Consider the following 12815-nt stretch of genomic DNA (forward strand, 5'->3'; position numbering starts at 1 on the left):
CCCGTCTAGCTTATCTCTACCTCACACAATATGCTTTCAAAATCATTAGTGTCACTGCCTTCCAAATCCTCCACTCTTAGAGGACATAAGTCATCACTTATCATAAGCAGTACTCCACCACCATGCTTTCCCTTTCTATCCTGCCGAAAAATGCTGTACCTTGCTACTTCTATTCCTGTTATTATATCCTCTTCTGTCAACCACATCTCAGTGATCCCAATAATCTTAGTGTGGTGTAGCGTAGTGTTTGTGTAGAGCTCCTGAACAGATAAGTGTCATTTCGTGTAATAATTGGTGAATTTGCATAGTATTTACACATAGTATTGTTTACTTTTCATATTTTAGCATGTCTGGGTGATTTTGGGGTGTTTTCTGAGTATTTTAAATAGTAAATTGATAAATACGATTATCGTGCACATGGCCCCCATAAAGAGGAATACAACAAAGATTGCATCCATGTCACCATCTTTGTCTAAAAATTTTAATATAAAAGATTTGATTCAGTGTACCGTTTGCAAAATGTATGCATTGAGGAGAGCGGTTGGAGTCTGGTTAAACGACGATAGTGGAGTGAATGTGTGCAGAAAGTGTAAAGAATGTGAGGATTTAAAGAGTGTTTCAGGTTGTGAGAGTGATATCGTTGTTGAAAGTGAGAATCTAGAAAATAGTGATATTTGCGAGGTAGTACCAGAAAGGGGTGAAAGTGGCGTTGAAAGTGAGAATGAAGGTAAACATACAGAATGAATGAATGAATTATCGGAGAATAAAAATGATGAGATTGATGCAATGAGTGAGATCGCTCGGTTACGCGGAGCAATACACATGGCAGATCGGCAGCTGGAGCGTTGGCAAAAATGTTTAACGAGCGTAGCGACTGATAAACGGCAAAAGTATGATAGCAAAAATAAGAGTATGATAGTGAGTGTAAACAAAATGAAAGGGCGAGTGTTGTATGGAGATTCATTAGTAAGAGGTGTGTTAGTTGAGAGTTTAACAAAATCGTACCAACCTGGTGCGAACGTTAAGGATGTAAGCGTGTCAATTAGAATGCAAAAGCAGCAGGTGAAAGAATTGATAATGGTAGCAGGTACAAATAATTTGAAAGGAGACAAAATAGCTATGAGTGAGGATGTGAAGGAATTTCTTGAGGTAGCAAAAGAGAAGAGTGAGAGAGTTAGGATGGTGAGTCTGTTTCCGTGGTATGATAGTGAAGAGTATAGAAGGAGGGCCATAATTGCAAATCACTTTATGCATGATTTATGCAGGACGAGTGGTATGGAATTTGTGAATGTGTGAAGTGAGTTCGATGGGTGAAAGGATTTATATAAGATGGATGGTTTACATTTGAATGGATTTGGTGTACGGAGACTTGAAAAGGTGTTGTCAAATGTAGTGGAAGTGGATGTGCAGAATCAGGGACACTAGAGTTATTAAGGGGGGGGGAGTAGATGCAGACTTTAGGGAGACAGTTGAGTGTATGAATGTGTGTAATATGCCCAAGTGAGTACGAAAGACTACAAATCAGAATGGGATAGTTAGTATAAGGCATCAAAATAAGGATGGGACAAATGGGCTTCTGCAAATCATGTATACTAATGCCAGAAGTATTAGGAACAAGAAGGAAGAATTTTTGGCCTTGACTGGCACTTCCAGGCCACAGGTTATTGGCATTAGTGAAACATGGCTGACAGAAGATGATATAGCTAGTGGGATTGAATGTGAGGGTATGGTGTGTTCAGGAGTGACAGGGAGAATAAAATGGGGGGGGGGTGTTATTGATGATAGCTGATGAGCTACAGCCAAGGAGAATAGAAGCGGAACTGCAGGATAGAGAAAAGAGCACATTTGAGGCTATTTGGTATGAGAATGAAACTAGCTGAACAAAATATACAGTCGTGTGCTATTATAGACCAGGTGATGGAATAGATGGTGAAGATTGTATGCATAAGGAAATAGAAGAAATGAGTGGAAGGAGTGTAATTATTATGGGTAATTTCAACTATGGAAACATTGATTGGAAGGCGGAGAGGACACATGGGAGGAAGAAATTGGATTTCATGTGATTATTAAGGGATAACTATCTGTGACAGCATATAATGGAAAATACTAGGGGTCAGAGAGTGCTTGACCTAATAATTGCATCTGAGAATTTGGCTGTAACGAATATGACCATGTTGCCACCAATTGGTGAGAGTGACCATAGGGTCTTGGCCTCGGAGGTGGCTAAAGGTGTAGAATTTACAATTAAGACAGGGTACATGTGGAATTATCGGGCTGGTAAGTATGACAGGCTTAGGAGTTTGATTAGTTCAGTTCCATGGCATGTAAAACTGCAAGGGCTAGATGTTAATAGTGCATGGGAGGCGGTTAGGAAGTGTTTGTATGAGGCAATGGCTGACTGTATACCTAGAGTTCGAATAATAAATCAAGTAGTGTATAAATAAATAAGTGTATAAGAAACGAGGCAGATGAAATGGTTTGACAGGATACCACATGGAATTGTAATCAGTAAACTGCAGCATATGGGGATGGATATGGTTGGTGAGATGGATAGAAGGGTAGTTGATGGAGAGATATCAGAGAGTGGTTTATTCAGGAGTAGAGTCCAAAAGATGGCTTGTGACTAGTGGTGTGCTGCAGGGTTCTGTTCTTGGACCAATACTTTTCAATTTGTTCATTAACGATATAGGAAAGGGTCAGAGAGGAAGTGTTCACTTGTTTGCTGATGATGCAAAGTTGGGTAGAGCAATAGTGAGTGCCGAAAATAATAATAATAATAATCTTTGGCCAGGCTGATGCTATCAGAGTCACCAATTCCTCTCCTTTATTCCGGATACTCCTGGCATTAGTATAAAGCATAAAAATGCCACTATTTCTATACCCATCATTATCCCCTCTAGACTCCGCTGGAGCTCACCGCTACCTGATGTTGTCCCCCTTCTCCCAAGTACCCTTTCCCACAAGAGACCACCCCTGCTACCATCCACCTTGGGCATTCCAGTTTCCCTGCATTGACACACTGACTCATTCAGAACAGCAATCTCTCCAGATGCCTATGTCCTTCCTCATTCAAATGCAAGGGGTCTCTCGCATACAATTCCTCTCTGTCCTCAAACGCTGTCCAAGCATCCACATATTCCAATCCTCTCTTCTGACACATTCTAGCTATTATGTTATTCAATAGGACTGTTCTTCTGCTCAGCTCATCACAATCATACCTAGGCAACACGCACACTATCTTCCCTCTCTGAGTCTTCTTTCATACTACCTCAAGCAAGAATCTCATATCTCTCGCTGCCCAATTTACATTACCTCTCAAGTCATTTGTTCCTACCATCACAATCATCTCATCCACCCTTTCATCCCTCTTAATTCCAATAGCCACATTTTCTATTGTTCCTCCAGGCAAACACTCCTCAAGCATCCTATCTCGCACACCACGGATCATTGAGTCACCGTACATTACACCTCTTACCATTACCTCTCTCCTCTTCTATCATTCCCATAATTCTCTCTCATTCCCTCTCTTCCACTTATCCTATTCATCCTATTCTCTCCACTTCCATCATTCCCATAACTCTCTCTCATTCCCTCTCTTCTACTGTTCCCATTTTTTCCTCATATCATTCCCATACCTCTCTCTCTGATTCCCTCTCTTCCACTTATCCTATGCAGGTTCGAATCCCGCCGTGGGAATGGATGTTTGTGATTGTCTGTGGAAATAGCAGTGGTGGTGGTCGGCAGTAGGTGGCGTTGGTGTAGTTGCGGTCAGCTGATGGATTGAGTGGTGGAGACAGAGTTGTAGAGCAGGTGCCCTCCCTCGATGAGTCTTTAGACTCCCTGGAGGTGTCAAATAATAATATCACTCACTAACTACAACAACACCTTAACCACAACTTTAGACACAGAGATTGGCCTATAATTCAAAGCCTCAATTTTATTGTCCCTTGTATGAAGTGAGATAATTTTGTTCTCTTTCTACTACTTAGGGACTTGCCCAGATGGAAGACTTTGTTAAAATATGCATATCAAAGCTATTGTTATCTCACTGAAACATTCCCTTAAAACATGGAGTGATATTTTATTAAGTCCCATCACCTTAGTAATGTGAAGTTTATTTGATATATATACATTCTCATATACCTCCATTTCCTTTGCACTCAAGCTCTGCAGGATGTCACTACTTAGAATGAAATACCTTTATGAATTGCTCATTGCAGTGGTTACTATGTGAGGAGCTCATAATATGTCTTGCATCTCCATGGAGGCTCAGTAATAATAATATTACCATGTAAGTCAAATGTGCTTTCCTAATTCTACTGTCAGCATTGCATATTTCTCCAATTTGAAAATGAATCTATACTAATGATGAGTCATCTTGCAATGAAATTTTAAAATCTCATAAAAGAAAAGTGAGTTTTTTTCCCACATTCATTATTTATGATGTGTTAAACTTATGATGCAGATTATAATTTGAATACACATTATTATTATTATTATCAACATTTGACCTCCATGGAGTCACAGACTCATCATGGGAGGTACTCACTATTGCATACAATGCTCATCCAACCACATCTTAAACTGATTCAATGCGTCCACATCCACAACACACTCAGGCAATGCATTCCATTCACCAACCACCCTCCATGCAAGGAACCTTCTTCTCACTCCTTTGCTCACACCCTCCTTATACAGTTCCCAGCAATGGCCTCTTGTTCTACTCCCCTCTCCCATTCTATGAAAAGTCCATGTCTACCTGATAACAACCCCTGACCAGCTTATATGCCTCAATCATACCCCCCCCCATCTTCCTCCTATTCACGAGGCTCTGCAACTTACATTCTCTCAATCTGTCTTCGTACCCCACATTCCAAAGACCACTGACTACCTTTGTGAATCTTCTCTGTACCCTTTCCAACATATCCTCATCACCATGCAGAGAACCCTGGTGACCGTATCTGTGCACAATAATCCATACGAGGCCAGATCATGGCCTCGTATGGATATACGAGGCCTTATACAATGGAATCATAACCTCTCTATTTCTGCATGTCAGGGTTCTCCGCATCACATAAAGCAATAATAGTTTAATTAGAATATAAAATATAAGAATAGTTGAATGATAATTATCATTAAATTCACAGTAATTTGGTCAACAGTTTGTAGTGTTAATGGTTGATCAAATTACTGTGACTTTAGCATACCATGTAGATTGTAATGCAGCTGCTTTCTTTATATAGATGTGTATACTCCTGATGATGACTTTGAAATGAAGGTCAAAACATCGAGTAATTATTTTGATTTATATTAAAGTTATGTTTCACCATAACACAGTAGTTGTTCATAAGGCATATTCCAGTAATTGTACCACAATTGTGGTCCAATTACAGGAATATAATGAACCACGCACGCATACATATATATATATATATATATATATATATATATATACCGGAATATAATGAACCACACACACACACATATATATATATATATTATATTCCAGTATATATGTGGTTCATTATATTCCGGTATATATATATATATATATATACATATATACCGGAATATAATAAACCACACACACACACACATATATATATATATATATATATACCGGAATATAATGAACCACATATATACTGGAATATAATGAACCACGGAAACCTCCACTTACAGTAGTTGTTTTCATAATTTTTTAATAATGAATGCTGATCACCATCAGCATTCAATTTTTAATAAATGCTGATCACCGTGTAACTAAGAAGGAAAAGATTATTATTATCCTAAGACCCCAAGGAGCAACTGACTCATCTAGGAGGTCCCTTTTGTCAAATGCACAGCTCATCATGCATTCCAATTATTCACAATGCTAAGCAAAAAACCTGCATCTTACACCCTCTTTATACAGCTTCAGGGACGACTTCCTGTTTTTCCCCAATCTCCCAGCATTTTATGAAACACCTCTTCAACATTAATCCTATAACAACCCCTTACCAATTTGTATGTCTATCATATCGTCCCTCTTCTTCCTATCCATTAGACTGCAAATTGCATCATCTCAACCATTCTTCATATTCAACATTCCAGAGATCAGAAACCACTTTAGTTAATCACCTCGAGACACTCTCAAACATCTCTTCATCCTTCCAAAAACCAGGTGACAAATCTATGCACAATAGTCCATATGTGGCCCAATCAGAGCATTACACAGTGTACAATCTTCTTACTTCTACAAGTCAGTGTCCTTCACATCATTGCCAGAATTCATTCTGTTGTCCTCGCAATTTTGACAATGTGTCCTCAAATTTTAGATCGTTATCCACCTCCAATAATATATCCCCACCAAGAGGTGGGGATATATTGTTCTACATCCCATCTTTGTTTTCCAAATTTTAAAACTTTATATTTCCAAGCCAGTTCAGTGTTGCAACACTGAACTGGCATTTCCACACATGTGCCCATTCACTAGTCTATTCAAGTCTTCTTGTAAAGTCACAACATCTGCTCTACTCCTCATAATTTGTCCCAACTTTGCATTGCTTGCAAACATCATCCTATGTCACCTATATATATATATATTCTCTTACTCCACTGGCATCTATCCCACAGCCTGGAAATTGGCAATTTTCAAGCCATTCCCAAGAAGGGCGACAAATCACTGCCATCAAACTACCGTCCTATCTCACTCACTTCAGTCCTATCTAAAGTAATGGAGAGAACCATCAATACCCAACTCCTACACTACCTTGAAGGCACCTAGCTAATAAATGACTACCAGTATGGATTCTGTTGCTGCTGATCAACAGCAAATCTACTCACATATATCACCCATCTCTGAACAAATGCCAGAGAAGTTTGGTGAATCTCAATTAGTTGCACTTTATACCTCCAGAGCTTTTGACAAGGTCTGGCACAAGGCTTGCTAAACAAATTCCCATCATCTGCTCTGTCTCAGGACTTTTGCAGTTGGATTGACAGCTTTCTGTCTGGACACACATGCACGCGTACACACACACACACACACACACACACACACACACACACACACACACACACACACACACACACAGTATGTGTAATGGTGGATGGTTCTTTATCCTCCACCATTCAATTAATGTTGGGGTTCCACAAGGTTCTGTTCTCTCACCAACCCTCTTTCTATATATCAATAACCTACTTCAGTTGATCTCCAACTGCATACACAGTTTTGCAGATGACAGCACATTGTTGCACTTTTCCCTTTCATTTGATAAACCTACACAACTCACCTCAACCTACAGAACATCAACCACCACTACCCTCAATTCTGATCTCCTATAACTATCCTCCACTGGAGTTCAGATAACCTCGTCAATTTCAATGCTAGTAAAACCCAGTTCTGTCTTCTTATTTCTCACAAAAAAAGAACCATTTTCTTCCAGTATTATTTTTGACAACACTCAAATTTCAAGACAAGATGAGATTGTCATGGAAATTATTATTATTATTACATACCACATCCAGGGAGTCTAAACTCATCGAGGGAGGGCACCTACTCTACATCTCTCTGTTTCCACCACTCAATTCACCAACTATAACAAACTGCAACTGCAATCATCATCTTGAAATCACCCTGACATCAAGCCTCTCCTGGCATAAACACATCACAACCACTGCATCGTTAGCTGCTAAAACAGTAGGATTTCTCTTTCACTCAAGAAGTCACATCTGAACAGCTTTTAACCTTATACAAATCACAAATCTGCCTAGCTATTGAATATTGCTCTCAAATTGGGGGTGTAGCCTCTAAGAGCTAACTCAAAATGCTTGACTCAATACAGAGAAGAGCAATTAGATTGATTAATAACCCATCTCTTACCAACTCACTCCTCCCACTTTAGCACGGGCCTTTGGTTTCTGCAATGTATGTATTCTATAAATATTTCCAGCCTGGTTGACCAAGTGGTTAGCGTATCCACTCTCCAGCCAAAAGGCTGTGGGTTCGAATCCTGCCATGGGAATGGATGTTTGTGATTGTCTGTGAAAATACTAGTGGTGGTGATGGGCAGTAGATGGCATTGGTGCAGATGATGATTGCAGTTCGTTGTAGTTGGTGAATTGAGTGGTGGAGACAGAGAGTTGTAGAGTAGGTGCCCTCCCTCGAAGACTCCCTGGATGTGGTATGTAATAATAATAATAATTTCTATGGCAAATGTTCATTTGAAATATCATCAATAATTCCCTCACTCAGTACTAAGTCTGTTGGAACATGTGCAGCTGCCTCATTCCTCCATTTTACACCTTCCTTATTCAGTCTTTTAGTCTTCGGAATACATTCACACATTGATACTGTTATGTATTTCTTTGTCAGTTCCCAAGCAGCATCTATTTCCTAACCATTCAACTCCTCATTCCATGCTATAGCTCCAAGCTGTCTCCTAAGCTTGTCATAACCACCAGCCTTATAATTCCACATATATTTCCTCACAAGAATCTGCATATGGCTAGTCACAACCAAGGTGATAACTTTGATCACTCTCGCCAACTGGAGGAAAGTGTGACTCTCCACTCACAATTACATCCTCTGATGAAATGATCAGTTCTAAAACTCATGCCCTCCTTTACATGCTGTCTGAGATAGTTATCTCTCTCTCTCTCTCTCTCTCTCTCTCTCTCAAGAACTCGAGAAATTCATTTTCCTTATTACCAAATGCTTTCTCTTCAATCCAATCTATGCCCCCATAATTAAAATCATCCTTCCTTTGTTCACTAATCCAAGTTGTTTATACATTTCTTCATCACCACCACATTTCCGGATCTATAGCAACATCCAACTAAATATGTCTTCCTGTCAACCTCCACATTACACCACACTGCCTCATAATAACTATTGTCACTATTTCCCCTCTTTCATGGCTACCTTATGTGGACATAGTTCGCTTGCTATCATCAGCAGCACTCACCCCCCCCCCCTTCTTGTCCTTTCTATCCTCACAAAAAATACTGTATCCTTTTATTTCTATTCCCGTTAGAATATCATCTTCATTCAGCCATGTCTTGCTTATTCCAATGATTTTGGGCCAAGTAAGCTGAATCAGTGAAATCATTTCATCTCCTATATTTCTGACATTTTTAAACAAACACAGTAAGTTATTTTTAGGTCTATAATCAGTCCCATCCAAGCCACTTGTTGGTTGTGATTTCTCCACCACACCTGCCCAGTCACCTTTATCACCACTTACCTTCTCATAGTATCAGGTCAGTCTCAACTTCCCCACTAATATCACGATATACTCCATCTTCATACACATTCACTACCACTTCCAACATCCACTCTCCCTATGTCATCTTCCTGTCCACCCAGGCAATCCCCATTTCCCTGTTCCTCCTGCATTCCAGTTCTCTCTTCATCTCTCACACCACTACTGTTTTCACTGCCAAGCACTTCTGTCTCTTCAATACCACTCTCCCGATTTTTCACATCATCTCTTGCGCACATCACACACTGTACTTCCATACGTTGTGCTTCCATCCAGCAACACGTTCTCCAGTGCACTCACTTCAAAGCCATTCAAATGCAACCCAAACAGGCCTGTATAATTTTATTCTTAGCTCAAACACATGCCATACATCCACAAACTGTACTCCCTTCTCCTCTCACAGCTCCACTAGCATAGCATTCATGATTTTGGCTCTACATCGCAACTCATCATTGTCATACCTCGGCAACACACAGACAACCTTTCCCACTACATTGTGCTATCTTTCACTCTTCTCAATAACCTCCTGATATTTGCCCTCACATGCTCCTTATGTCCACTTAGATCATTTGTCCCCAATTAGCATTAACTCTCCTGCTCGTTTCTTCGTCATGGCCAATGCCTAAATTATCCTACTCATTCTCTTTCCTGGATAGCAGACCTTATGGACTCTCTTATAATTAATGCTCTAACTATGGAATCTCTATATACTGCTATCCTGAAATTGCTCATCAAATCCTGAAATGAAATCCTCTTTTACTCTTTTTTTCTTTCATTCTATTCTCTTGCACACTTTCATTAGTTTTCACTAAAAACGTTTAATGATGATGATGGTCTATTATGAACTGATGATGGTTTATTATCTTTAGTTCAAAATATCTTATATATTTTGATAATTATCTGTTATCATAAAACTATTCTTGTTATTAATATTCAAGTTACTAATCCTGTTACATCACAGACTTTGGTTTATTGAAAATTAAGGAAACTTTAGGTTTGGTGACAATTATTTGAAGTTCTAATTTTTTTATGTATTATATTAAATTATTGCATAATGTAAGGGAAAATAATTTCTTTAAGAGAAAGATTAATACATATCACAGGCATCATATATATTAAACTATTGCATAATGTAAAGGAAAATAATTTCTTTAAGAGAAAGATTAATACATATTCATCTTCCCATTCAAGCAATTATAAAAATAGCTATGTAAAATAAATCATCTTGGATGAAATTTTAATTATAACAATCATTTTTCTAAATACGCCATTTTATTTCTCTGAAAAAGAGAACAGACTGAAAACCATTAAAACACCACAGGGAAACTCACATAAAAAACTTTATTAGTGTAGAATTTTCACCTAAGTATCATAGGCATTATCACTACAAGATCACAGAATGGCAATTAAACATTAACAGACAATTCTAAAAAGTGCCACTTATGTAGCTAATGTAAGATAACTATAAAAGTCAGTGTTCTAACTTATTTAATATATATATATACATAGGGTGTCCCAAAATTCACGCAAGAAGTAATTTTGATAGAAAACACAGGTTTTTAATTAAAAATTGTAATTTCTTATTGATTCATAAAGTATACGGTATAGGGTTATGCATGGAAATAGCATATCGGGTAAATGGCCTCCATGGCTCTGCTGGCACATACGCACTCTTTTGTCGAAATTTTCCATGACCGTTTTGCATAAATGTGGCTGAATTTCGTTGATACAGTGCTCAATTTCCCCCTTCAAGGCATGGGTGGTTGTGGGCTTGTTGGCATAAACCTTAGACTTCAAAAAACCCCAAAGGAAAAAAAACCCCAAAGAAAAAAGTCCAACAGCATTAAGTCACATGATCTGGGTGGCCAATTCTGATCACCAAAATGGGAAATTACACGACCAGGATATGACTCATGCAGTAATTGAATCGTTTCTCGGGCTGTATGGCATGTGGCACCGTCTTGTTGAAACCACATGTCGTCCACATCCATATCTTGCAATTTAGGCACAAAAAACGATTATCATGTCGCGATAGCGAGCACCATTAACTGTTATTGCCTTACCAGCCACATTTTCGAAGAAGAATGGACCGATGAGGCCTCCAGCCCAAAATCCGCACTAAACAGTGACACGTTGTGGATGCATTTGTTTCTCAACAATCACTCGTGGATTTTCTGAACCCCAAATGCGACAATTTTGTTGATTAACGAAGCCATCAAGATGAAAATGAGCCTCATCGCTGAAGATGATTTTGTTCAAAAAATAAGCATCCACTTGTTGTCGTTCCATAATCCATTCAACGAATTCTCTTCACTGTGTGTGGTCAGTAGGCTTCTGTTCTTGAGTCAATTGAACTTTGTAAGCATAAAGATGCAAATCTTTCATGAGAATACGCTGTAGTGAGCTTCACGAAATGCCCAATTCAAGACCACGGTGCCGAATTGATGTTCCTGGACTCTCAGCAACACTCTCATGAACTGCTTCGATGTTTTCTGTTGAACGACTTGTTGAAGGACGGCCAGAGTGTATAAGATCACTAATTGATCCAGTTTCCTTGAATTTTTTAATTAATCTTTTCACAGTTGATGAAGTTAAATCACTATTCTGACCATATTTTGTACGAAAATTGCGAACTGTAGCTGCCCAACCTTCATTATTTTTAAAATATTGCTCAACAATGAAAATGCATTGTTCTTTTGTGTAGCGCTCCATTTTTAATAACCCTGAACTGTCAGTGTCACGCTGTCTTTTTTTCCTCGTTGGCAACACTTTACTGCACAAATGGCGCTAAATTTAAATCTTGCGTGAATTTTGGGACACCCTTTATAGACAACATAAAGTTTGAAAAGATTAGTTGATTTAAAAAGTACTATCTCCCAAAAGGGGAGATAGATATAGACCATTGGATCTGTTTAAGTTAGGACAGTGAAGTAAAGTTTCACCCATTTCTTTATAAAGCCATTCTATGAAGAAATGACTTTTATGAGGAACACTTGTTTCAATGAACTTTATGTTTAGTGTTGACACCATGCTCTGCAGGTCCAGACTGTTCAAGATATTTAATGACTTGTGCTCTTCTAGCCAAATGAAAGCAGATATTCCTGTTTGTCTCAAATAAGATAACCCACAAAAGTAAGGAATCTGGTAGATGCCTGGATAATTGATAATGCTATCAACACTAAACATAAAGTTCATTGAACAAGACAAATGTTCTTCATAAAAGTCATTTCCTTATAGAATAGCTTTATAAAGAAATGTGAAACTTTGCTTCACTGTCCTAACTTAAACAAATCCGAAGGCCTACGTCTCTCTCTCTCTCTCTCTCTCTCTCCCCTTTGTGGGAGATAGTACCTTTAAATCCGCTAATCTTTCAAAACTTTATATTGTCTAAATATATATAATTCTTTTTTTAAATAAGTTAGGAAATTACTGACCTTTTATAGTTATCTTACTTTGGCTACTTAGGTGGCACTTTTTGGAATTGTCTATTATTTTTAATTGCCATTCTGTGATCTTGTATGGACGATGTCAATGATGTTTAGGCAAAAATTCTATTATTATTATATTATT

The sequence above is a fragment of the Typopeltis vanoorti genome, chromosome 1 (assembly GCF_054136105.1).
Source record: "Typopeltis vanoorti isolate ZY-2024b chromosome 1, IOZ_Tvanoo_1.0, whole genome shotgun sequence".
NCBI lineage: Eukaryota > Metazoa > Arthropoda > Arachnida > Uropygi > Thelyphonidae > Typopeltis > Typopeltis vanoorti.